At 44.6% G+C, this 22,978-nt stretch overlaps 1 protein-coding gene across 3 annotated transcripts in view; it reads left to right on the forward strand.

Moving 5' to 3' along the window:
• The window catches only part of C4_1H5orf22 (chromosome 4_1 C5orf22 homolog), a 520,226-nt gene that overhangs the window by 32,564 nt on the left and 464,684 nt on the right, over positions 1–22,978 (forward strand). Inside the window, exon 2 of one of the 3 annotated variants that reach the window (XM_086965125.1) lies at positions 2,099–2,174. The exons of 1 other annotated variant lie outside the window; for it this stretch is intronic. The gene's annotated coding sequence lies outside the window, so the exon portion shown is untranslated. Of the gene's footprint in view, positions 1–2,098; positions 2,175–14,801; positions 14,825–22,978 lie in introns of those variants that run through there. One more of the 3 variants, XM_086965126.1, reaches the window with a different exon arrangement.

Here is a 22,978-nt window from a genome sequence, read left to right on the forward strand (position 1 = left end):
GCTTTTCACGATATTCCTACACATTCCTGCCTGGGGCTTGCTACAAGTAAGCGTGGAAGGGTGCACAATTGCTAAATTAGCTGTATATGTTCATTAAAATATTAGTACCATTGATTTAGATATATTTTGTTGTTTCCTTTTATATTTTAGCTTGCACTGTCCTGGGAAGCGGCCTCCTCCTTGCTGCCTGTAATAGGGACTTCTTTGATGGTTTTTCTTGGTCCCTTCATTTTTCAGGGATGCAGCTCCTTATAATGTATTTCAAAAACTTCACACTGGGAGACTGTGTGTCTGGGAAAGGGGGGGACATTCTCTTCGCTCCTGGGGAACGGTTAATGGTATTGACCAAGCGAAGGCCAACAACATTATTATATATATATATATATCTTTTTACCATCCATTCAGGTAAATAAAATATACACACGTAGCTCCGCTGCAGCCATTCTTAAAAAAATCAGCAAATAAAATAAATGCCAAAGGGGTGGAAATTGTTGGAGCTCGGGAGGGGGGTGTGGGCAGCGGAGGCAGGGTGAGGTGACAGAGGGAGGTAGAGGGAGGGAGACCTCCGAGTGAGGGAGACCTCCGAGTGAGGGAGAGGGAAGGAGAGAGAGGGAGACCTCAGAGTGAGGGAGACAGAGGGAAACCTCAGAGTGAGGGAGACCTCAAAGTGAAGGAGAGAGAGGGAGACAGAGGGAAGGAGAGAGAGGGAGACAGAGTGAGGGAAAGGGAAATAGAGTGAGGGAAAGGGAAATAGAGTGAGGGAAAGGGAAATGGAGTGAGGGAAAGGGAAATAGAGAGGGAAAGGGAAATAGAGAGAGGGAGACAGGGAGAGAGGGTGAGACAGTCAGAGTGAGTCAGACAGAGGAAGAGAGGGAGTGAGACAGTCAGAGTGAGGGAGAGAGGGAGTGAGTCAGAGTGAGTGAGACAGAGTGAGTGAGACAGAGGGAAAGAGAGGGAGGGAGAAAGAGAAGGAGGGAGACATAGAGAGAGAGAGGTGTGTATGCCGGGTCTGGTGGCTCAGTGGACGATGGCGTCCGCTGCAGGGACCTGTGATCAACCTCATGATCACAGTTTTTTTTGTTGCTCTAGCCCCGCCCCTTCCCCACTGACCCCGCCCCCACTGGTGCGGCCCTCCGACACAAACCACACTGTAAATTTGGCCCCCGAGAGAAAGTTTGTGAGTACCCATGCTCTAGAGTATAAACAACATTGATATTATGGTCGCCATCTTCAAATGGTTATTTACAGGTCTCTCAATCCTGTTTAGACCTTGCACCACAACGTGTGTGACCTGTTATAAATATTTATACCTTCTAACGATTTCTGCAGACTGTTTCTATTTGCTGCCTTCTTGAGAGTGTTACACTTTGTTGTTATTATGGCCGAAATTTTTTAGTAGTTATTTATAGATGTCTTAGTCATATTTTTAACCTTGCCCTACGATGCATATGACTTTTTTTATGTCTACTAATTTGATCGACAAAGTGTATAAAGTCACAAAATTTTAGTGGTTATCTCCAATATTGCCTTGATTCTGCAGTTCAAATGAACTTCAATATTTAACAAAGGGTGCAAGGATGATGTTCTTATATATAGTATGGCAACTTCGATTGAATTGCCTGTAGGTTACCAATAAAAATTAAAAATAAACAGTAAAAACCACAGTCCTGCAGTATTAAGGAGCCTTGATATTTAAAGATTGTAAGATCAGGAAACTTTTTTCTTTTTGTGTGGTTTTTCTTTATTAAATTATCCGATCCCAGACTTTCTAAAGCGGGGGAATGTTCTCTTGTCCCATGTGGTCAGTCTCTTTTTAATTTTATGATCACCGATAGTTCTGCAAAATTACTGATCACAAAAAATCACCATTCAGCAGTTTTAATGAGCCTTAATATTTAAAGCGGGACAGTTAAACTGACTTATTTTTTCTTTTTGTTCAATTATTCTCTATTGAATTATCTGATCCCAGACTTTCAAGAGAAATTGTATGGTACCCACAAAACTGCAGGTTTGATGAATTTACATGTATGACAGTGGAAAAGGAGTTAACTTTTTTCCTATTAGTGTAGTCATTCTCTATTGACTTATCTGTTCCCAGATTTTCAAGAGAAAATGTGTGGATCCCACAATTCTGCACATATGGTGAACCTTCGTTTATGACAATAGAGAAGAAGGTAACTCATCGTATTATATGGCTAATCTCTATTTTATTGCCTGATCCTAGGGTATCAAGATTAAGACCTTTAGTTGAGGTTTCCAAAACAAAAATCAAGTAAACTTCTCTGAGTTTTCTGATCTTATCTAATTGTAAACCTTCTCTCTGACTAATTCTTTGCAAGATATACCATTGCATATCTTCCGTGCCATGATTCTTTTCAATATCGTGATTAACCATAGGTGCTGTCGTTTTCTTCGTTCTAATTGCAACCTATGTTCTGTCAATCTCACATTTAACGCTCTACCTGTCTCACCTACATAGCCCAATCTGCAAGGATATATTATCAGATAAATTACATTTGAAGGCTTGCAGTTATTGATACTATGAGGTGAGATTACTTGACCATTAAAATGCAATGTTGACGATTCTATAGCTGTTGCACAAGATTTACAATTTGTGCATTTATATGTGCCAATCACTGATTTGTTCCCACTGATGCCCATTTGGTCGATCCATACCCCAAGGTACTTATAAGTTGAGACTGTTTAGATGGATTGACAGTTGACTCGCCATAAACCTCTTCTCTTCGTTTGTCTGGAGATTATCATTGTCTTTGTTTTTGTCATCTGTATTTTCAATTTGTTTGCTTTGCAGTATGACAAGAATGCAGTTAGAAGTCGCTGTAGACCTATTGGAGTTTGATCTAACAGGATGGTGTCGTCTGTGTATTACAACAATTGGATTTTAGATCCAGCGAGTTTGGGAGGAAATGCTCGAGCCTGAGGCCAGGAAATCAGGAAGGTCGGCTAAATACAAATTAAAAAGCATTGGGGCCAGTATATAGCCTTGTTTTGGTCCCTTTTTGGTTTGTATCTTTTTGGTTGTTGACCATTCTACGGATACTCTGAATTTGACCCAGGTTTAAGAATATAGAGACTTAACAGTGCATTCGACCGACCAGTCCACTGCTTCCAGGATATCATCCAACAGTGACCCTATCTTAAATGACTTCGAGGCTATGGCACCTTTAGCTGAATGTGCACCAAAGATTGAAGTATCAATCCTAGCCTCTGATAACAATTAACACATCCACCTGGCTAAAGTGGCCACGTGCACAGACCTGAAGGGCTTCTGTAATGCAATCAACAATTGATAGCCTACTTCAGAAGGAAACTCACTAGTACTTACCTCATAAGCTTTAAAACACTGTACAACATATCAAATGATTTACAAAGGAGACCTTAGACATAAAATACTGCACTTGTTACTCTCTAAGAATAGTATCAGAGTTAAGCAAAGATCAGGGGAAAAAGCCTCCTAACCACCAAATAGTGAACAAAAATTCACACATACATAAGCAAAAGGATGATCAGCACCCACTATTTTCAAGCGATTTCAATAATGCATCAAGATTAAGATATCACATTTGATAAAACAGAATTAGATCCATGGAGATGTTTTTGTAAGTTCTGAAATTCTTTATTCTTTACAAAAATTAGGTCATCTAAGAGTAGCCAATACGTTTTGTCCCTCCTTGGGACTTCTTCAGGGCTAAAAAACACAGACAATATGTACATATTTTAAACCACAATATGTACGCTTCATAAAAACACAGACAGATTTACAAATATTGATATACAATACTGAACATGTGCAAAACATCAGAAAATTAAATTCCATTCCCTTCCAACACTACTGGAGTGAATGGGCTATCTCAATTGCTTATATGATCTCTATTCAATTCATGCCATGCTTGCTTAATAGATCAAATAAAATATTGTTTAAGGTGATTACCAAACAATCCTAGTATGTTATGAAGACACATAGGTTGAGAGATTGAGGTGAAAATCTTCATTTTCTTTTTTCTTGTCTTCCATTCTAGTGGTGGGATAAAAATATTTTCTACGTTTGTACACAAGGGGAGCAAAAAGGAAAGCACAGACCATTATCATAATTGTGGGGACATTATAGTGCCACAGTTGAGGGATTTGTTACCTTGATCTTATATAATGATTTCCTTATTTATAATGCACTGTTTTTTCTCTATAGGTCAGGTCACAGAATTTTGATCTGTAATAGAGGGGCCACTTTTTATTGATTTTATTCTACTAATTTTAAATTATCTATAAGAAACTATAAGTTAATAGACATACCATAATAGTATCCATGTTGTTTACCAGTCCATTGTTGCTGTCTGATTCCCCAAGAATACATTCTGGCCCATGTCTGCCACTACACCTAGTTGGTCATAACCAATAGTTAGATGTATTCTTTATTTTAGGTTTTTATTTGTAGCATTTACACCAGTATATCATCACTGTACTTCTTATGACTGAAGGGTTAATAGCTAAAGACTCATCATTGTATTGATGTACAGTGTAATACAAATGTTACATACTTTGGACGCTATATTCACATATAGTCAATGTCTAATTTGTATCTAGTTATGAATGGGTCCATGTAATTTGAGACATTATCAAAATTGTATTAACATGTCAGTTACATAACTTGACATCTGAGACCGGTGGCGTCCTTCACCGTACAATCTAATTGCATATATATCACCAATGTTTGGGTTATTTGTCCACCATGTTTAATTATCATCATGATTTCTATATCTATAGGACAAGCATAAGAGCGTCCAATATGTTTCCGTTTCACACGTACATTTCATTACCACCATTTAAATGTCTCTTGGATGATGTATTTACAAGCCCAAATGAGAAATAGTCCATTATTCTAAAAGTCACAAATGCATATTATGGTCACATATTCAAGTGTGAAATGATCAGTTCTGAAGATCACAACCGCATAATGTAATAACATATTTAAATGGCCCAAATAGCATTACATTGCCACCATTTTATAGTGTCTCAGGCGATTTTTGTAAGCTCGACTACAGAATAGTTAGTTGTTCTAAATGTCATTAACGCAGGGTATAGACACATATTTGGAAGGTCCCAATAGTACCTTTTAGTAATTTTAACCAATTTTAACCATATTGGAGCATTACAGAACGTCCGATATAACTCTGTTCTGTATCGACATTTTAAGGCTGCCATTTTGTAATGTCTAAAAGGTGGATCATACAGTCCAAGTGACAACCAAGTCGTTACTGCAGGTGAACTCTAAATGCAGGATGATCCCAATGTCCCTTGTATAAATGTATCGGGTTGGGTCATAATTTCCATAATGTGTATTCTCGCTTGAAACCAAACAATAGAAGCAAGAAGCGATATTCTCCATATATTATATCATAACATCAACAATATTCGTAATTTGTGGCCACCATATTTAGATCATTCTAATAACCCTATGCGTGTTGGACGAGCATTTCAAAACGGCTGATACGTCTGAGTCTCACATCAACATATTATGGCCGTCATTTTGTAATGTCCCAAACAGTATATTAGCAAGGCCCAAATGGAAAATAGTCCATTATTCTAAATATATCAGACGCATGGTGTAGCAACAATATTAGTTGTCATTAATAGTGGTTAGAATCTTAGATGAAATACAATACTAATCATCACGCGGTGAACTCCACTAAGCATGCACTATGAGATGTCACAATGATATTAGCTAACAAGTTTCGTTAGTCAATGGACATAGTCAGTCTCCGCATGCCGTCTTCGCGTTCGTGATCAAATAGGAGCCATTTTCCTGCGCACCTTTTATACGTACTAGGATTATCTGCGCATGCATAATATGCACAAGAAAACTTTCCACTTTGGTGGCCATCTTCTAGTGGATTCTGTGCATGTAACATAAATTAGCTACTTTGTCTGCAATGATTAGATACATTCTTAATTATTTGTTGTAATATGATTTGATCTTATATCTTTTACCATCATATAAGAAATGGGAAGATGTATTACAGTTTAACCATTATAAACCGGGTGTCTATTTGGACATAACTTGAATAACCTCATTGGATAAAACATATGTTGGTCAGTTATCAGTAACATCAGTTATTTTTATGTGAGTTTAACATGCATGTGTTATTCCGCAGGCCGACTCGTGACCCGCCGTGCTACCCGTTTCCTCTTCGCCAGCCGTGGTGCAGCCTGCGGTGCCTCTCCCTCCTCTTCAGGGCGCCGCGGTACAGCATCGCGGCACGTTGTGGCCATCTCAACGGCATCGCGGAAAGCACCCGCAATGCCTGTTAGTTTTTGGACATGCTGCATTCTTGCACGGCGGCCCATCTGCTTCCCGGGGCACCTTGGGACATTACACTCTCCAATGTGGGCGTCTGGTGATCCCCCTTCCTTGGGGGCCATATTGTTGCTCTCCTCTTCACCCTTGCTCCCAGAAGGCAATAAGGAAGGGTTACTTACATTCCTAACATGGCGATCTTTCTGTAATGCACTTCACTCTTTTCCCTATCCTAGATGGCGACACCTCTCCTTCCTGTTTTGTCACGTCCTGTTCCTGTATGTCCTCTTCCTGTTTCTGTATGTAACTTACTGTTTTTTCGGTGTTTAAGGGATCAGAACCTTTCCTTCCTTGCATTGATCTTCCTTGTTCCTGCTAGTTTGTCCTCACTCCTGTTGATTCCTGCTGGTGTGTCCTCGATCCTGTTGGTTTCATGGCTCCTCTTTTGGTGATTCCTTCCTTCCGTTGACACTTATTTTTTCCCTTGCGCCTTTTGCTCCAGCTTATCTTCCAGTCTTCTCCTGGTACCTTGATGGCTCCTGGTCTACCAGTGTTTTCTGGCTCCTTGTCTTCTCCTTCATTCCTGGAGTCTCATCATCAACATCAGGGTTTTTTCCCTCCATGTTTTCCTCTCTGGATTACTTCTGGAGGGCACTGGCTGCTTAGGCTTTCATTGTCGGCAGCACCATGGCTACAAGAAGGGGTCGCCCCTATCTCAGCCAATCCAGGACTTATAAGAACCGAAGCCGGGAACCGTCCCAACGCCTCAAGATTGGAAAGAAGGACCCTAAACTCGACAACATGGTGCTCATTATCCATTTACACATCAGATCAATTAGTATATAAACAGTACTTCTTTTGTACAAAAACCACAATATAGAATTCTTGCATATAGCATGTTAATACATATAAACCACGGTCCCCCTATTTAAAAACCTCATATTCTAGTCACTGTTAATTCATTTTAGTGAAGTTCTAAAAATCCACTATCTGTTATGGTCATACAAGACAACTTTTGATATTGTGTGGAATGACTATTGCCAATGTACGAAGAAACATTAATAGATGATTCATCAGGTAACTGAACAGGAGTAGTTTGATGACAATCATATCAATCAGGGGACATCAACTAATTCATCAGGAGTTGCCCATCATGGCAGTTACATTAACAAATATCCCAAGTGCCAGATCACGACATCAGAGCCAGATACAGCGGTAACGAGGTGAGTTGCCTGACAACCCTATCCCCTAGATGGAACTACCAATGAGTGCTGTATATCCACTCCACAGACAATACCACCTTAGGGGAAAGGGAAAAATGGGATAAACAAAACAATAACAGTGCAGCTGCGAAAAAACTCAAGGAAGGGTTGTTCTGGAGTTGTAGACTACACTCCTACTGTAGCCCAGTGTTATCCTGTAAGTGAGACACAACACAGTACACATGAAGGTACAACCCTCACTCACCATAACACAAATTAAATGATATGAAATATGTGGATGCACCTACGACAATTACTGCCACACTACTCCTCATACTTAACAAAGGCACAAAACTAGAAATATAAAGAAAAAATCTAAACGCATCCTCCTTCACGTTTTTCAGGGTGGAGAAGCCATAAAAGCAAGGCACAGTGCTATATTCCTGTATAGGAAAACAGGTAAAGTACTTAGCTGTGCTCTCGACGAAGCTGTCCGCCTGCTCAGTGAAACCCCTTTCAGCTGAAAACTATGCTGGGTCAGATCCAGAGGATGTTTGTCAAATGCGCTCCTGCGCTACAGAAGTAGTGGGCTTCAGAAAGGAAAGTTGAGCCTTTTCTGCCCGGGTCCTCTGACGCGCGTCAGCAGAAAGGCTGTGGCAATAGTTAATTACACTAACGCGCTCCAGCATGAGGGAAAATGACTGCTTTATGCCCGGGTGCTCGCCTTCAACGCGAGTCTGCAGAAAGGCTGTGACAGCAGTAAGTAACTCAAATGCGCTCCAGCGCGAAGAAAAAAAATATATTAACGCGCTCCAGCGCAAGGGGAAAAAGTCTGCTTTCTGCCCGGGTACACGCCTTCAACGCGAGTCTGCAGAAAGGCTGCAGCAGCAGTCAATTAAGCAAATGCGCTTCAGCGCCATGAAGGAAACATGAATGCGCTACAGCGCGAGGGGAAGAACAGAACTGTTCTTATGCATGGAGTCTCTGAGTCGGGAAACCGCTTTTCTGAAGTGACGACTAATCACGGGTGTCAAGCCCTCGGCGGTCAGCAAGCAGTTAGTTAAGCAGTGATAGGAATTGGAACAAGACTGCCCCATGGCATTGTGGGACATGTAGGCCTTCGCCTTACATAACCTTTCATCCACTTTCACTCACTGTGTTGTGTTCACTGTTTTACCCCAGCAATGTAGCCCTAAACGTGACACCAAGTCCCTCGGCTATGTTGATAGGAGTACCTATTTCATTTGTTGAGTTCGTGGGGTAACCTTACTCCTATTTTGCAATCATAGAAAGTAATGAAGCACAGAGATGCTATTTAGACCCTGATGGACAGACCTCAATCAGCATATCCATTTTGCTTCACCTTGATGTAAAGACAGTTCCCGACTGCCACCTCTTTTGCAATTTCCAACTTCTTTGATTGTATGAAACCAGATGTCACTTCTATCTGGGTGTTCCTGTCAGATGTGTGTTGCAATAGGGTACCTTTCATCACAGTGCTTGATGTCTCTTTTTAGGCATTGTATACTGCTCCCTATATATATTTTAATACCAGCACATCCAACTGTATATACCGTGTATGTGGTGTTACAGTTAATGAAAGACCCAACCCAATGATTAACATCGGTGTTGTCTGAGTTCCTTAACTTTGTTTTTGCCTAACCAACAGATAGAACAATTTCCACATATATGAAATCCATTGGGTTTTTCAGACAGCCAGTTGGTTACACAATGTTCCTGATCTTTGGTTTTTACATAACTTGGGCATAGTTTCTGTTTGAAGGTATTACCTCTGCAGTACACTACTTTGGGTTTGTGTGATATTACCCCTGTCAGTATTGTATCTGATTTCAGAATGTCCCAGTTCTTTCACAGTATATTGAAAATATGGCCACTATGTAGATTGTATTGTGTGATAAACAGCACACCTTCCTTTGTTTTAGAGTTATTTTTCTTCCTATTTTGTCCAGCATTGCTTCTATCCACCAGAGTCTGTTTTTTGTTTAGACCTTTAGCTCTTATTTCAGCTCTTTCAAGGCAGTGGTTGTTGTATTCATGTTCCTTGAAGTTCCCTTTGATCTCATTAAGATTGCGATAAAAGCATTCATCCTCACTACAATTTCTATGTGCCATTACCATCTCCCCAAATGGTATGGGATTTATTGTTGATTGAGGACTCGCTCTTGAGACATTTAGAACACTATTGAAAGCTATTTGTTTTCTGAAGATGTCACTATGAATGATCCTGTTTCACATAAAGCTTAAGATCCAAAAACTCCGCCTCTTTTTTTGTCATACTTCATGGTGAGTTTGACATTGAATCTGTTGGTATTGAGATAGGCATAATGCACCTCTAGATCTTCCACACTTCCATTCCAGAGCATTAAAATGTTGTTAATGTAACAACCATACAAAAATGATCTCGTCTATCCAGTTCTTTGATCCTCGGCCACAGGCATGTTCCACCTCATACAAACCCATGAATAGGTTTGCATAAGATGGATTAAACTGGGAGCCCGTGGCTGTCCCCTGTTTCTGTAGGTACCGCATCCCGTTGTGTAGAAAGGCCTTTTTTGTTAACACTATCTCTGCCATCTTGAGCAGCATTAATGTATGTTCAAGGTGGTTGGCACTTCGCTTTTATAATGTCCCCACAATCATGATAATGATCTGTGCTTTCCTTTTTGCTCCCCTTGTGTACAAACATAGAAAATATTTTATCCTGCCACTAGAATGGAAGAAAAGAACAAACATTTGCAATGCAATAGGTCTCGCATTAGGAATGTTTGAGCTATTGGTATTGTAAATGACAAATATTTTATATATGTACTGGTTTTGAAAATAGCGAAATTAATAGCTTTGTCATTTACAATGCCAATAGTTTTAACTTTCGCAAACGTGACACCTATAGCATTTGTAATGCAATAGGTGTTGTATTTACATGACTTAGATGTATTAATATTACAAATGACAATGGCTTTTATTATTTAAATAATTAATACTTAATTAAAACTTATTGTAATTTATAATGGCAATAGCTTAAACTTTTGTAAATAACTTTTGGGAAGATTATGTTCAGTGCATTTTATTGTGATGAAAATCCAACAACAGAAGTGAAATATTAACATCTTTTTGTGTCATTTGTAATAAAGCTTGAAACATTGAGAGAACATATTAGAACCAGTTGTTGTTGAATGGTTGCACAGAATGATGCTGTGGCGTTGAGTGGTGCTGTGGTCTTCAGTGGTGCTGAATGATGCTGTGGCGTTGAGTGGTGCTGTGGCGTTGAGTGGTGCTGTGGCGTTGAGTGGTGCTGTGGCGTTGAGGGATGCTGTGGCGTTGAGGGATGCTGTGGCGTTGAGGGATGCTGTGGCGTTGAGGGATGCTGTGGCGTTGAGGGATGCTGTTGCTTTGAGGGGTGCTGTGCGTGTGGCAACAGAGAGAGAGTGGCGCGTGCTGGGAACGCTTTTGGCATTGCTGTGGGGACGGGGGGGGGGGATGGGCGCGAGTCTTGCCGGTATTCGAATTCATGATTTCCACATCAATGCGTTTTGTTTTCGGCAGTCGTTCAACTCACTGAGCCATTAGGCCTAGTCAACCATTCAAATTCTTGTTCACAAACTGAATATTGGGTCTTTCGTAGAATACAGGGGCAATGTTGAAAGTGTAAAAATAAGACTGGCTTGCTCTTTTCCAACTCTATTGGTTGGATGTGGTGCACTGTCAGACTGCGCGCACGTTGTCGGAACGGCACGGGGTGGAACCAACTGCACGTGCATTGTCAGTATGGCACAGAGTGCAACTGACTGTGCATGCATTGTCAATATTTACAACAAGGGGTGGTGAGGGACAGAGTCTCTGAATTAAGCAGAAAGCTCTCACCCAGTCAAGAGATCAGGGCTAGATCCAACACCGTTTTTTAGCTCACTGCACCATCCCAGTTTCAGAACCTGGCTGTATGCAAATTAGTCTATTTCTGTCCCAGTGCATGATGGGAACAGGGCAAACCAAACTACAAAAGCCAATTCTTACACTGGGAAGGAAACAAGCTCCCGGGGACCGGTTTCTGGCATTACAGCCGTCTTCGGCCCGGTTTGCTTGAATCCTGATGGTGCAGTGAGCAAGGGTCTCACATCTGAGAATACCCTTCCACGCTTAGGGTGGACAAAAATATTTACAACAAGGGGTGGTGAGGGACAGAGTCTCTGAATTAAGCAGAAAGCTCTCACCCAGTCAAGAGATCAGGGCTAGATCCAACACCGGTAGCTTGTCTCCTTTCTGGTGAAGAATTGGCTTGGTAGTTTGGTCTGCCCTGTTCCCATGATGCACTGGGCCAGGGACAGACTAATTTGCATATGGCCAGGTTCTGAGCTGGGATGGGGCAGTGAGATAAATAACGGTGATGGATCAAGCCCTGATCTTTGGACTGGGTAAGAGTGGTCTGCTTAATTCAGACACTCTGTTCATCACCACCCCCATTTCTGTATCGTGCATTGTCAATATGGCATTGTGTGCAACTAACTGCATGTGCCTTGTAATAATAGCCCCGGGTTTGAACCAGCTGCACCTCGATTTTCAGGATGGCACAGGGGGGAAGAAACCAACTGCATGCGCATTGTTAGTATAGCACTGGGATGGAACAAGATGGCACATGGATTGTCAGGATGGCACAGGGTGGAACCACCCGCATGTGCATTGTCAGTATGGCACAGAGTGAAACTGACTGCACGTGCATTGTTAGTTTGGCACCGGGGGGGCAACTGGCTGCATGTGCATTGTCAGGATGGAATCAACTGCACATGCATTTTCAGAATGGCTTGGAGTGAAACTGGCTGCATGTGCATTGTCAGGATGGAATCAACTGCACGTGCATTGTCAGAATGGCTTGGAGTCAAACTGGCTGCATGTGCATTGTCAGGATGGCACAGAGTGTAACCAACTGCACATGGAGCATCAAGATGGGACGGGGAGGGGGGTGGGGGGAATTGCCTGCACGTATGTTCTCATGCTGGCAGCATGGTGCAATCGACGGCAAATATACGGACAGAAAATGTAGTGCAAGCAAAATAATACAAACACTCCTTTACGTTGTGTGTGACTTTCAAAGTATTTTAGAAAAAAATATATACTTACATTGGCTTAAACCCCCAACATAATGCTAATAGGGTGAAATACTGACATGAACATAGTGACGTTCCAAGTTTACCCCACAAACATTACTGTTTAGGGTAGTATTTATTAATAATTTGAAAAAAGTACAACCTTTTGTAGGTTTGGAGTTGAGCGTAAAATTACTCTGCTCCCAGGGGAAACAACACTTAAGGAGAATGTCTCCGTGTGGCTTGGCCTCTGCTGGCGCCTCGGGCATGTTTACTGCTATCCCATGCAAATGCAAAGCCATTAATCAAGCAGGGAGGGGTTGATTGGGGGACGGGGGAGAAACCAGCTGCTGAGCGTGTTCGGGAAGGCAGAGGGAGACTTTTGTTTGCTTTTTGTTTGCTTTTTGACTAGCTTATATCTTTGAGGGAGAAATAGTTTATAAAGCGCCAACAGGAGTAACTTCACATGAGGCGCATAAAGTGAAATGACTGTGCACAGTACAGACACACGCAATACACAGAAATAATTTATCCCTATGAGAAAAAAATGAGAAATAGTGGGTGGGGTGGGGTGATGGAAGGAGCAAAGGAGATAAAGTGAATACAGTGGCAGGAATGGAAGAGGAACAATGGGCAATAAAGGGAAAAGAGCGACTAGCCAATGAAAACAGGAAAGGGTTACAAACAGAATCGAATGACAAGAGGGTGAAAATGAGGGGCGAAGAGAACGAGAAACTAGAGGGACGCGGGATTTAAGGCAGAGAAAGATGAAAAAGAGTGGATGAATCAGTGATACAGGAGAGGGGGTCAAGAGTTGCCATGCAAGGGAGTGTTAGAGAGAGCAAATTCAGATACATAGGGACAATGTTGGCAGATGTGATGAGGGAATAATGCAATGGATGGAAAATAGAGAAAATCTAGATGACGAATAAAAGATACAGGAAAGTTAGAGAAAGAAGGGGGAGGGGTGGCGAGGGCAAAATAAGGAACTGCAAGGGAAAAGAAAGAGATGAAAGAAAGAAGAGGAGAGGAGAGGAGCATAATAAGAAATAAAAAAGATGATAAGGAGGGAGGAAACAGAAAGTGGAAACGAACGAGAGGGGTGGGGGGCAAAGCAAGCTACGGGGGACATTGGGGGCAAAGGTAAGAGACAGGAATAGGAGAGTGAGAACGAGAGGGATAAGCGACGTGAGAAGCAAATGAAAGTGAGAGAGAGAGCACCGTGAAAGAAAAAAATAATACGGAAAGGGAGGGGCCACTGAGTAGGAGAACGAGAGAGGAACACGGGGCTGGCCCAAGGCAGAAAACAAGAAAGGCAGGGAGAAACATTTTTCAAAAGAAAGGTGGAGATTTCGAGAAGGATGGAGAGAGCTAAAAGTAACATAGCAAGGAGAGGTAAAGAAATTAGCAGCTTGGCTCGCGGTGAGAGGTGCTCTTATCATGTCTAATAAGGCTATCTACCAGCATATGGCGAGGCGCCCCAGCTAAAATAAAAAAACAAGCGGGAAGCTGTGCACATTTAACACGGATTCAACATGCTCTGACTGCAGGCAGAAAATGCTTGACGGCCGGCGGCTATGGAGGGCAACATTGCTGTTGCGGGTCTGTACAACAGCAGGGGTGAATAATTAGGGGGGGAGGACAAATGCCTGAGGCCGAGTGCGCGCTGGGGGATGCTTCAGATGCCTGTGGAAGGGAGGCGGATGGCTTTGATGTGGACGCGCTTTCCGCTCGAGAGCTCCACACGAAGTGTATGAAGTCTGCGATGGTTTAGACCTTGGTTTGCCCCCAATACTCTCGTCTATTTATTCCTTGCGGAATATAATAGACGAGACCTAAAAAGGAGGTTTTCACCTCAGTCTCTCAACCTATGTGTCTTCATGATATACGGATAGGATTGTTAAGTAATCATTCTTAAACAATATATTTCTTTTGTCTATTAAGCAAACATGGCATGAATAGAATAGAGATCATACATGCAATTGAGATAGCCCATTTACTCTAGTATTGTTGGATGAGTATTGGATTTTAATTTTCTGATGTTTTGCACATGTTCAGTATTGTATATTGATATTTGTAACTTTGTGTTTTTATGGACCGTTGTAAATATTGTGGTTTTAAATATGTACATATTGTCTGTGTTTTGTAGCCCTGACGAAGTCCCAAGACGGGAAGAAATGCGTTGGCTACTATTGGATGACCTAATTTTTGTAAAGAATTTCAAAACCTATGAAAACATCTCCATGGATCTAATTGTGATCTATCAAATGTGATATCTTGATTTTGATGCATTATTGAAATCGCTTGAGAATAGTGGATGCTGGTCATCCTTTTGCCACTGTACAACCTATTGTTCACTATTACCAGGGACGTTGGATAAGAAACCAACTTGAAATTGGATTTTGTCCTCTTGGTGATTAGTGAAGGAAAGCCCCTCAGTGAAGAATACCTGAGAGATCTAAAGTTTGTACATCCGAGCCTCTTTTGCAGGATAATGAACATAAAAGTATAGTCAGTTTTGCTGACATTTGTTTGCATGATAAATATTTATTATCCCGGCAATCCTCCACAGAAGTAAGCACTATATTAATGTCCCACTAAACTGAATATCTCGGTTGAAGGGGGTTGGATATTCTAATACCCCTCAAAAGCTTACACACCGCCGTATGTTCACCACTTGGAAGATGACCCACTGAAAATATGGATCTAAAATTGTTAACTGACCTACAAGTCATACCATCAGAAGCAAAGGAAGATGGGATGTTTAGGAGCAGGCAGCAATCTGCTCCAACGGGCTCTGCAACCCGTTTGCAGTACCAGCTGAGGCGCTTTGCTGAGGCATATCGTTTTTGTGTACTAGCAGACCATACCTGTCAGAAGAAGGTCTTAGCTTCCTGCTAAATGCCTGGCAAACAACATCTCTTCTGGAACCCCTCAATGCCAATAGCGAGAGGTGTCCTGAGCGAATCGGAGGATGAGGCTGTGGAAAACGTGTAATATTTTACTTAGCATAAGCTGCAGCCATTTCAGCTGAGATGTCCATTTGTTTCCTTCGTAGTTCATTCGTCTTTTTACTTTGTCTGTGCTATTTTAGTTGACTTCCTGACTCAGCTAAAAGCAATTTATGTGCTGAGAGTTTGTAGTTGGCAGTACAACTGCAATCTGTCAATCGTTTCTGTTGCCATAAGCACTCCTGCTCCCCTTAACACTTTGCTGACCAAGTGGTTATTCATCTGCCCTTGTTTGTTGAAAACTGTTTAGAAAACTTGTCCTTCCTATTTCTGTTCACATGCTTACACTGCAGAAAAACAGTATAAAAGCTCTGTGTTCTGTGACTTCAGTGTACTACCTCAGGCAGCACTTGAGAGTGCTGTGTGGACGTTGTCCCACTCATGAGTGATTAGTAAACTTGTTATTTATTCATACTCCAGTGCTGATCTATACTTTGTTGGTTTTTGAACCCGTGGACAAATGGGTAACCCTGCACCAGTGTACCCCTAAAAAGGTATATTTCGACAAGGCTATCACACTGGGTCCAGGAACAGGTTCCAACGGAACGGAACCCATACCAGACAAGCATAAGTCAACTCGAGGGCTTCCGGAAACCAAGCTTGTGCTTTCCAAAACAGAGTTACTACAACTATCTACGCCCTCTGATGCATTGCCTGGGAAAGAACCCTGGAAATTAACAATAAACAGTGGGAATGTGTTGCACAGGAAGGGGAACCAGTCCTGAAAGGCGGTATCCTTTGCTTGGGCCCCCGAGCCTGGACGCCAAAATGAACAAGCATTTGCAATGCAATAGGTCTCGTATTAGGAAAGTTTGAGCTAATTGGTTTTGTAAATGACAATTCTTTTATTTGTGTTGTTTTTGAAAATAGCTAAATTAATAGCTTTGTCATTTACAATGTCAATAGTTATAACTTTCGTAAATGTGATACCTATAGCATTTGTAATGCAACATGTTTTGTATTTACGTGACTTAGATGTATTGATATTACAAATAACAATGGCTTTTAATTTTTTAAAATAATTAATACTTAAATAAAAGTGAATGTAATTTATAATGGCAATAGCTTAAACTTTTGTAAATAACTTTTGTGAAGATTATGTTCAGTGACGAACATCCAAGAACAGAAGTGAAATATTAACATCTTTTTGTGACATTTGTAATAAAGCTTGAAACATTGAGAGAACATATTTGAACCAGTGATGCTGTGGTGGTGCTGATTGATGCTGTGGTGGTGCTGATTGATGCTGTGGTGGTGCTGATTGATGCTGTGGTTGCGCTGAGTGATGCTGTGGTTGCGCTGAGTGATGCTGTGGTTGCGCTGAGTGATGCTGTGGTTGCCCTGAGTGATGCTGTGGTTGCGCTGAGTGATGCTGTGGTTGCGCTGAGTGATGCTGTGGTTGCGCTGAGTGATGCTGTGGTTGCACTGAGTGGTGCTGTGGTTGCGCTGAGTATGTATTGTATGTATTGGCATTTATATAGCGCACTACTTACCCGTAGGGTCCCAAGGCGCTTCGACCGCTGCGAAACCCTTCCTGGCTTCCCTGAGAGATGGTCCCTTAATGGGTATCTCCAGGGTGAGACCAGGCATCCCCGGCGGTCTGGTGGGGCCGTTAGTGAAGATGAGGCAAGCTAATGCCCAGAGTTGCCGAGTGTGATCGCTGATCAGAGTGGGCACCGAGGCGAGAGAATTATCGAGTCCGCTGACCCTGGTCCAGAAACCTGCCGCGCCGAGAATCGAACCCTGGTCCCGGGCCGTCCTCTGCTCTCGGGTCTGCCGCCTCTAACCAGTGAGCCACACTACTTCACAGTGGTGCTGTGGTTGCGCTGAGTGGTGCTGTGGTTGGGCTGAGTGGTGCTGTGGTTGGGCTGAGTGGTGCTGTGGTTGGGCTGAGTGGTGCTGTGGTTGGGCTGAGTGGTGCTGTGGTTGCGCTGAGTGGTGCTGTGGTTGCGCTGAGTGGTGCTGTGGTTGCGCTGAGTGGTGCTGTGGTTGCGCTGAGTGGTGCTGTGGTTGCGCTGAGTGGTGCTGTGGTTGCGCTGAGTGGTGCTGTGGTTGCGCTGAGTGGTGCTGTGATTGCGCTGAGTGGTGCTGTGATTGCGCTGAGTGGTGCCGTGGTTGCGCTGAGTGGTGCTGTGGTTGCGCTGAGTGGTGCTGTGGTTGCGCTGAGTGGTGCTGTGGTTGCGCTGAGTGGTGCTGTGGTTGCGCTGAGTGGTGCTGTGGTTGCGCTGAGTGGGGCTGTGGTTGCGCTGAGTGGTGCTGTGGTTGCGCTGAGTGGTGCTGTGGTTGCGCTGAGTGGTGCTGTGGTTGGGCTGAGTGGTGCTGTGGTTGCGCTGAGTGGTGCTGTGGTTGCGCTGAGGGATGCTGTGGTAATGCTGAGGGATGCTGTGGTGATGCTGAGGGATGCTGTGGTGGTGCTGAGTGATGCTGTGGTGGTGCTGAGTGATGCTGTGGTGGTGCTGAGTGATGCTGTGGTGGTGCTGAGTGATGCTGTGGTGGTGCTGAGTGATGCTGTGGTGGTGCTGAGTGATGCTGTGGTGGTGCTGAGTGATGCTGTGGTGGTGCTGAGTGATGCTGTGGTGGTGCTGAGTGGTGCTGTGTGATGCTGTGGTGGTGCTGAGTGATGCTGTGGTGGTGCTGAGTGGTGCTGTGGTGGTGCTGAGTGGTGCTGTGGTGGTGCTGAGTGGTGCTGTGGTGGTGTTGAGTGATAATGTGGTGGTGTTGAGTGATAATGTGGTGGTGCTGAGTGATAATGTGGTGGTGCTGAGTGATGCTGTGGTGGTGCTGAGTGGTGCTGAGTGATGCTGTGGTGGTGCTGAGTGGTGCTGTGGTAGTGCTGAGTGATAATGTGGTGGTGCTGAGTGATGCTGTGGTGGTGCTGAGTGGTGCTGTGGTAGTGCTGAGTGATGCTGTGGTGGTGCTGAGTGATGCTGTGGTGGTGCTGAGTGGTGCTGTGTGATGCTGTGGTGGTGCTGAGTGATGCTGTGGTGGTGCTGAGTGGTGCTGTGGTGGTGCTGAGTGGTGCTGTGGTGGTGCTGAGTGGTGCTGTGGTGGTGCTGAGTGGTGCTGTGGTGGTGTTGAGTGATAATGTGGTGGTGCTGAGTGATGCTGTGGTGGTGCTGAGTGGTGCTGTGGTAGTGCTGAGTGATGCTGTGGTGGTGCTGAGTGATGCTGTGGTGGTGCTGAGTGGTGCTGTGTGATGCTGTGGTGGTGCTGAGTGATGCTGTGGTGGTGCTGAGTGGTGCTGTGGTGGTGCTGAGTGGTGCTGTGGTGGTGCTGAGTGGTGCTGTGGTGGTGTTGAGTGATAATGTGGTGGTGCTGAGTGATGCTGTGGTGGTGCTGAGTGGTGCTGAGTGATGCTGTGGTGGTGCTGAGTGGTGCTGTGGTAGTGCTGAGTGATAATGTGGTGGTGCTGAGTGATGCTGTGGTGGTGCTGAGTGGTGCTGAGTGATGCTGTGGTGGTGCTGAGTGATGCTGTGGTGGTGCTGAGTGGTGCTGTGGTAGTGCTGAGTGATAATGTGGTGGTGCTGAGTGATAATGTGGTGGTGCTTTGTGATGCTGTGGTGGTGCTGAGTGATGCTGTGGTGGTGCTGAGTGGTGCTGAGTGATGCTGTGGTGGTGCTGAGTGATGCTGTGGTGGTGCTGAGTGGTGCTGTGGTGGTGCTGAGTGATAATGTGGTGGTGCTGAGTGATAATGTGGTGGTGCTTTGTGATGCTGTGGTGGTGCTGAGTGATGCTGTGGTGGTGCTGAGTGGTGCTGTGGTGGTGCTGAGTGGTGCTGTGGTGGCGCTGAGTGGTGCTGTTGTGGCTCTGCGTGGTGCTGTGGTGGTGCTGAGTGATAATGTGGTGGTGCTGAGTGGTGCTGTGGTGGTGCTGAGTGGTGCTGTGGTGCTGCTGAGTGGTTTTGTGGTGCTGTGGTGCTGCTGAGTGGTGCTGGGGTGGTCCTGAGTGGTGCTGTGGTGGTGCTGAGTGGTGCTGTGGTGGTGCTGAGTGGTGCTGTGGTGGTGCTGAGTGATAATGTGGTGGTGCTGTGTTGGTGCTGAGTGGTGTTGTGGTGGTGCTAAGTTATAATGTGGTGGTGCTGAATGATAATGTGGTGGTGCTGAGTGGTGCTATGTTGGTGACGAGTGGTGTTGAGTGATGCTGTGTTGGTGCTGAGTGGTGTTGTGGTGGTGCTAAGTTATAATGTGGTGGTGCTGAATGATAATGTGGTGGTGCTGAGTGGTGCTATGTTGGTGACGAGTGGTGCTAAGTGATAATGTGGTGGTGCTGAGTGATGCTGGGGTAGCGCTGAGGGATGATGTGGTGATGCCGAGTGGTGCTGAGTGATGCTGGGGTGGCACTGAGTGGTGCTGTGGTGGCGCTGGGGTGGCGCTGAGTGATGCTGGGGTGGCGTTGGGGTGGCGCTGAGTGATGCTGGGGTGGCGTTGAGTGATGCTGTGGTGGTGCTGGGGTTGCGCTGAGTGATTCTGGGGTTGCGCTGAGTGATTCAGGGGTTGCGCTGAGTGATGCAGGGGTTGCGCTGAGTGATGCAGGGGTTGCGCTGAGTGATGCAAGGGTTGCGCTGAGTGATGCAGGGGTTGCGCTGAGTGATGCAGGGGTTGCGCTGGGTGATGCAGGGGTTGCGCTGGGTGATGCAGGGGTTGCGCTGGGTGATGCAGGGGTTGCGTTGAGTGATGCAGGGGTTGCGCTGAGTGATGCAGGGGTTGCGCTGAGTGATGCAGGGGTTGCGCTGAGTGATGCAGGGGTTGCGCTGAGTGATGCTGGGGTTGCGCTGAGTGATGCTGGGGTTGCGCTGAGTGATGCTGGGGTTGCAAGGGAAAAACGAGTCTGACAGGGGCAGAAGGGCCCAAAAAACGAGTCTAATAGGGGCAGAAGGGCAAAAAAACGCTATGAATAAATGTAAGGTGCAAGCACATAAGGCAGGATGTACAGGAACCGCAGAAATATACAGTAAAGTGACGAAGAGGAGGACTGGGATGGTCCCCAGAGAAGGACAGGGGAGAACAGGCGCATGAAAGCGGACTCTGCTCACCCAAGGGAAAGTAATATGCATGTCTCTCAGATTACTACTGCCGAGGCATCCTGAGCTCCCAGAGTGAAAAGTGGGTCAATGGAGATTGTGAGGAATGCAATCCAATGGACGAAGGCGCAGGCGGGAGAGTGAAGTGGGCGGGTCGAGAGATGGAGTCAGTCAGAGGTGGAGAGAGGCAGAGACACAATAACAGATACGGACGTCCAAAAAGGGTGAATGAAGTACAAGCTGCGGCCTAGAATTAAAGCCTTGTTCCTAGTGGTACTGTAAAATCGAGATCCAACTGACTGCGTAAAAAACTAGTAATATAATGTGGTACTATCAAATGTTTTCATCCATTATGAGGTGCAAAATTCGAAATTTGCTTTATAAGTCAATTATAGTTTTAGGCTCAAGGACTGGAAGGTGAGCAGGGCTCAAAGAAGCAGAGTATATTGGGGGAAAAGTAAAGAGGCTGCCTGGGATTGGTATCAGGAGGGAGGAAGGGGGATAAAAGAACCCTAGGGCGAGAACATCATGACCTAAGGGAGCTCGAGCACTTGGTTTATGGTGGAGATTATCAGATAAGGGTCTCCTTTTTCACTTATTAGACTAACTTCCCAACACTTCTTTTGTACTTTCCCTTAGCCAACATTACTGTTCTGAAGTAACTGCAGAAAACAATAGAATACTTTACAAAAGTTTCTTAATAAAAAAATCAAAATGAATAAGATAGAAAACAGGGGGAAAGGAGAGCGCGCAAGAAAATATTCATGCGAGTTACAGGGACATCTGTGGGCAGTGAATAATTAGGGGAGCAGCAGCCTTTGATGTGCCGGCCAAGCAGCGCTGGGAGGGGGGCTGGGCAGGAAGGAAGGAAAAATGCGAGTCACGGCCTGGCGGCCGTGAAGTGTGAAGCAGTGGGCGGGGAAGCAGATCCCTTTGAAGCTCTCTGAGGCAGGAGCAAATGGTAAGGGGAGGAGAAATGCTGCTGGAAGGCTCGGGCAAGCTCGTGCACGAGGACGTGCATTTCCAGAAATCCGCTGGTTTAGCTTTTTGGTTTCACCCCAATAGGTCTCTCTACGAGACGTAAAAATGTTGTGAGTTGCCGTTTGAGGCGAGAGGTGAACAGTTCCACAGTGCATGGAACCCAAAGGCGATCAAGCGTGTTGAAGAACTTTGGGCGAAGTCTTCAGTCACTGAAATCCTGGAGGTGATATAAATGCCAATTCGCAGTGATATTCGTGTTGACCCAGAAGATACTCCATGACCACTGAAATCCGATGCTGAAGGCAAATGTGCAAAAGTCCTTGGCTATCTCCGCAAGGAGACAAGTTTTGGTTCTGCCCAATTTGCTGACATACCGAACAATGAACAAGACAATGGGGCTGTACTTGTGTTATGGCAGAGTTTTTGGCTTTACTTAGAAGTGATATAGATCATTAATCCTGCTCGCATCTAGTATAGGTATTCTTAGCCTGTGTTGGCCCTTTTAAGCCCTTTTTCCAGACCTAGAAGAGGATAGCTGCTTAATATGCCTTTATTCTTGACTTTAACCTGTCTATTGCCTATTGGCTTTGACATATTAGACACATTGGTATGGTGTATGTAGGTATTCTGACAGAGCTAAGGAGCATTTCACCCCTTTCAGGCCTAAAGCTAGAGAGACTCCATCTTGATGGAAGCAGAGAGGCTTTTTAGGGCAAAAGTAATGTTTATAGTTAAGGCTGTTGTTCGCTTGGAGAGAACCGGTTCAGGCTGGCCCTTATCGAAAGAATGTATTTTTCCCCACTCCGAAGACACAACTTCAGGCTGGCCAGCTGGGAACGTGTCCTTGGTACGGGGAGGTACAAGAATTTGGTGGGCGGCAGGTTACTGGCCGTAGCTTTCCATGAAAGGACAAGCATCCATATTAGCGAGCTACAGGAGAGGAGGAGTGTTCATTCCAGCTTGTGTGCAAGTCAGTTCAGTTTTGGAAGTCAGTGCAGCGTGGTGTGCAGTTCAGCGTGGTGCTCAGACCAGCTTGGAGCACAGGACTGCAGGGAGCCCAGAACAACTTGGAGCTCCAAATAGCTTGCAGAGAGAGAGAGGATGTCTGCTGGGAGCTGCAGAATAGAGTGCAGTTCTTGAATGGAGAAAGAAGGCAGACGATTACTGAAGATGAGGAGGGAGGAAGCAGTGAAGGCTGTCAGCTGGAGCAACTGAACCAGAGGCGTGGTGATGTGGTGAAGGAGGGAGAGACAGAGAGAGCCCTAATCCCACCAGAGGCAGAGAGAGAAATCTTCCTTCTAATAGGTGAGGTAGTCTGAATTAGTTACACTTACACTTTCTAATCTTTTCCT

The sequence above is a fragment of the Lissotriton vulgaris genome, chromosome 4_1 (assembly GCF_964263255.1).
Source record: "Lissotriton vulgaris chromosome 4_1, aLisVul1.2, whole genome shotgun sequence".
NCBI lineage: Eukaryota > Metazoa > Chordata > Amphibia > Caudata > Salamandridae > Lissotriton > Lissotriton vulgaris.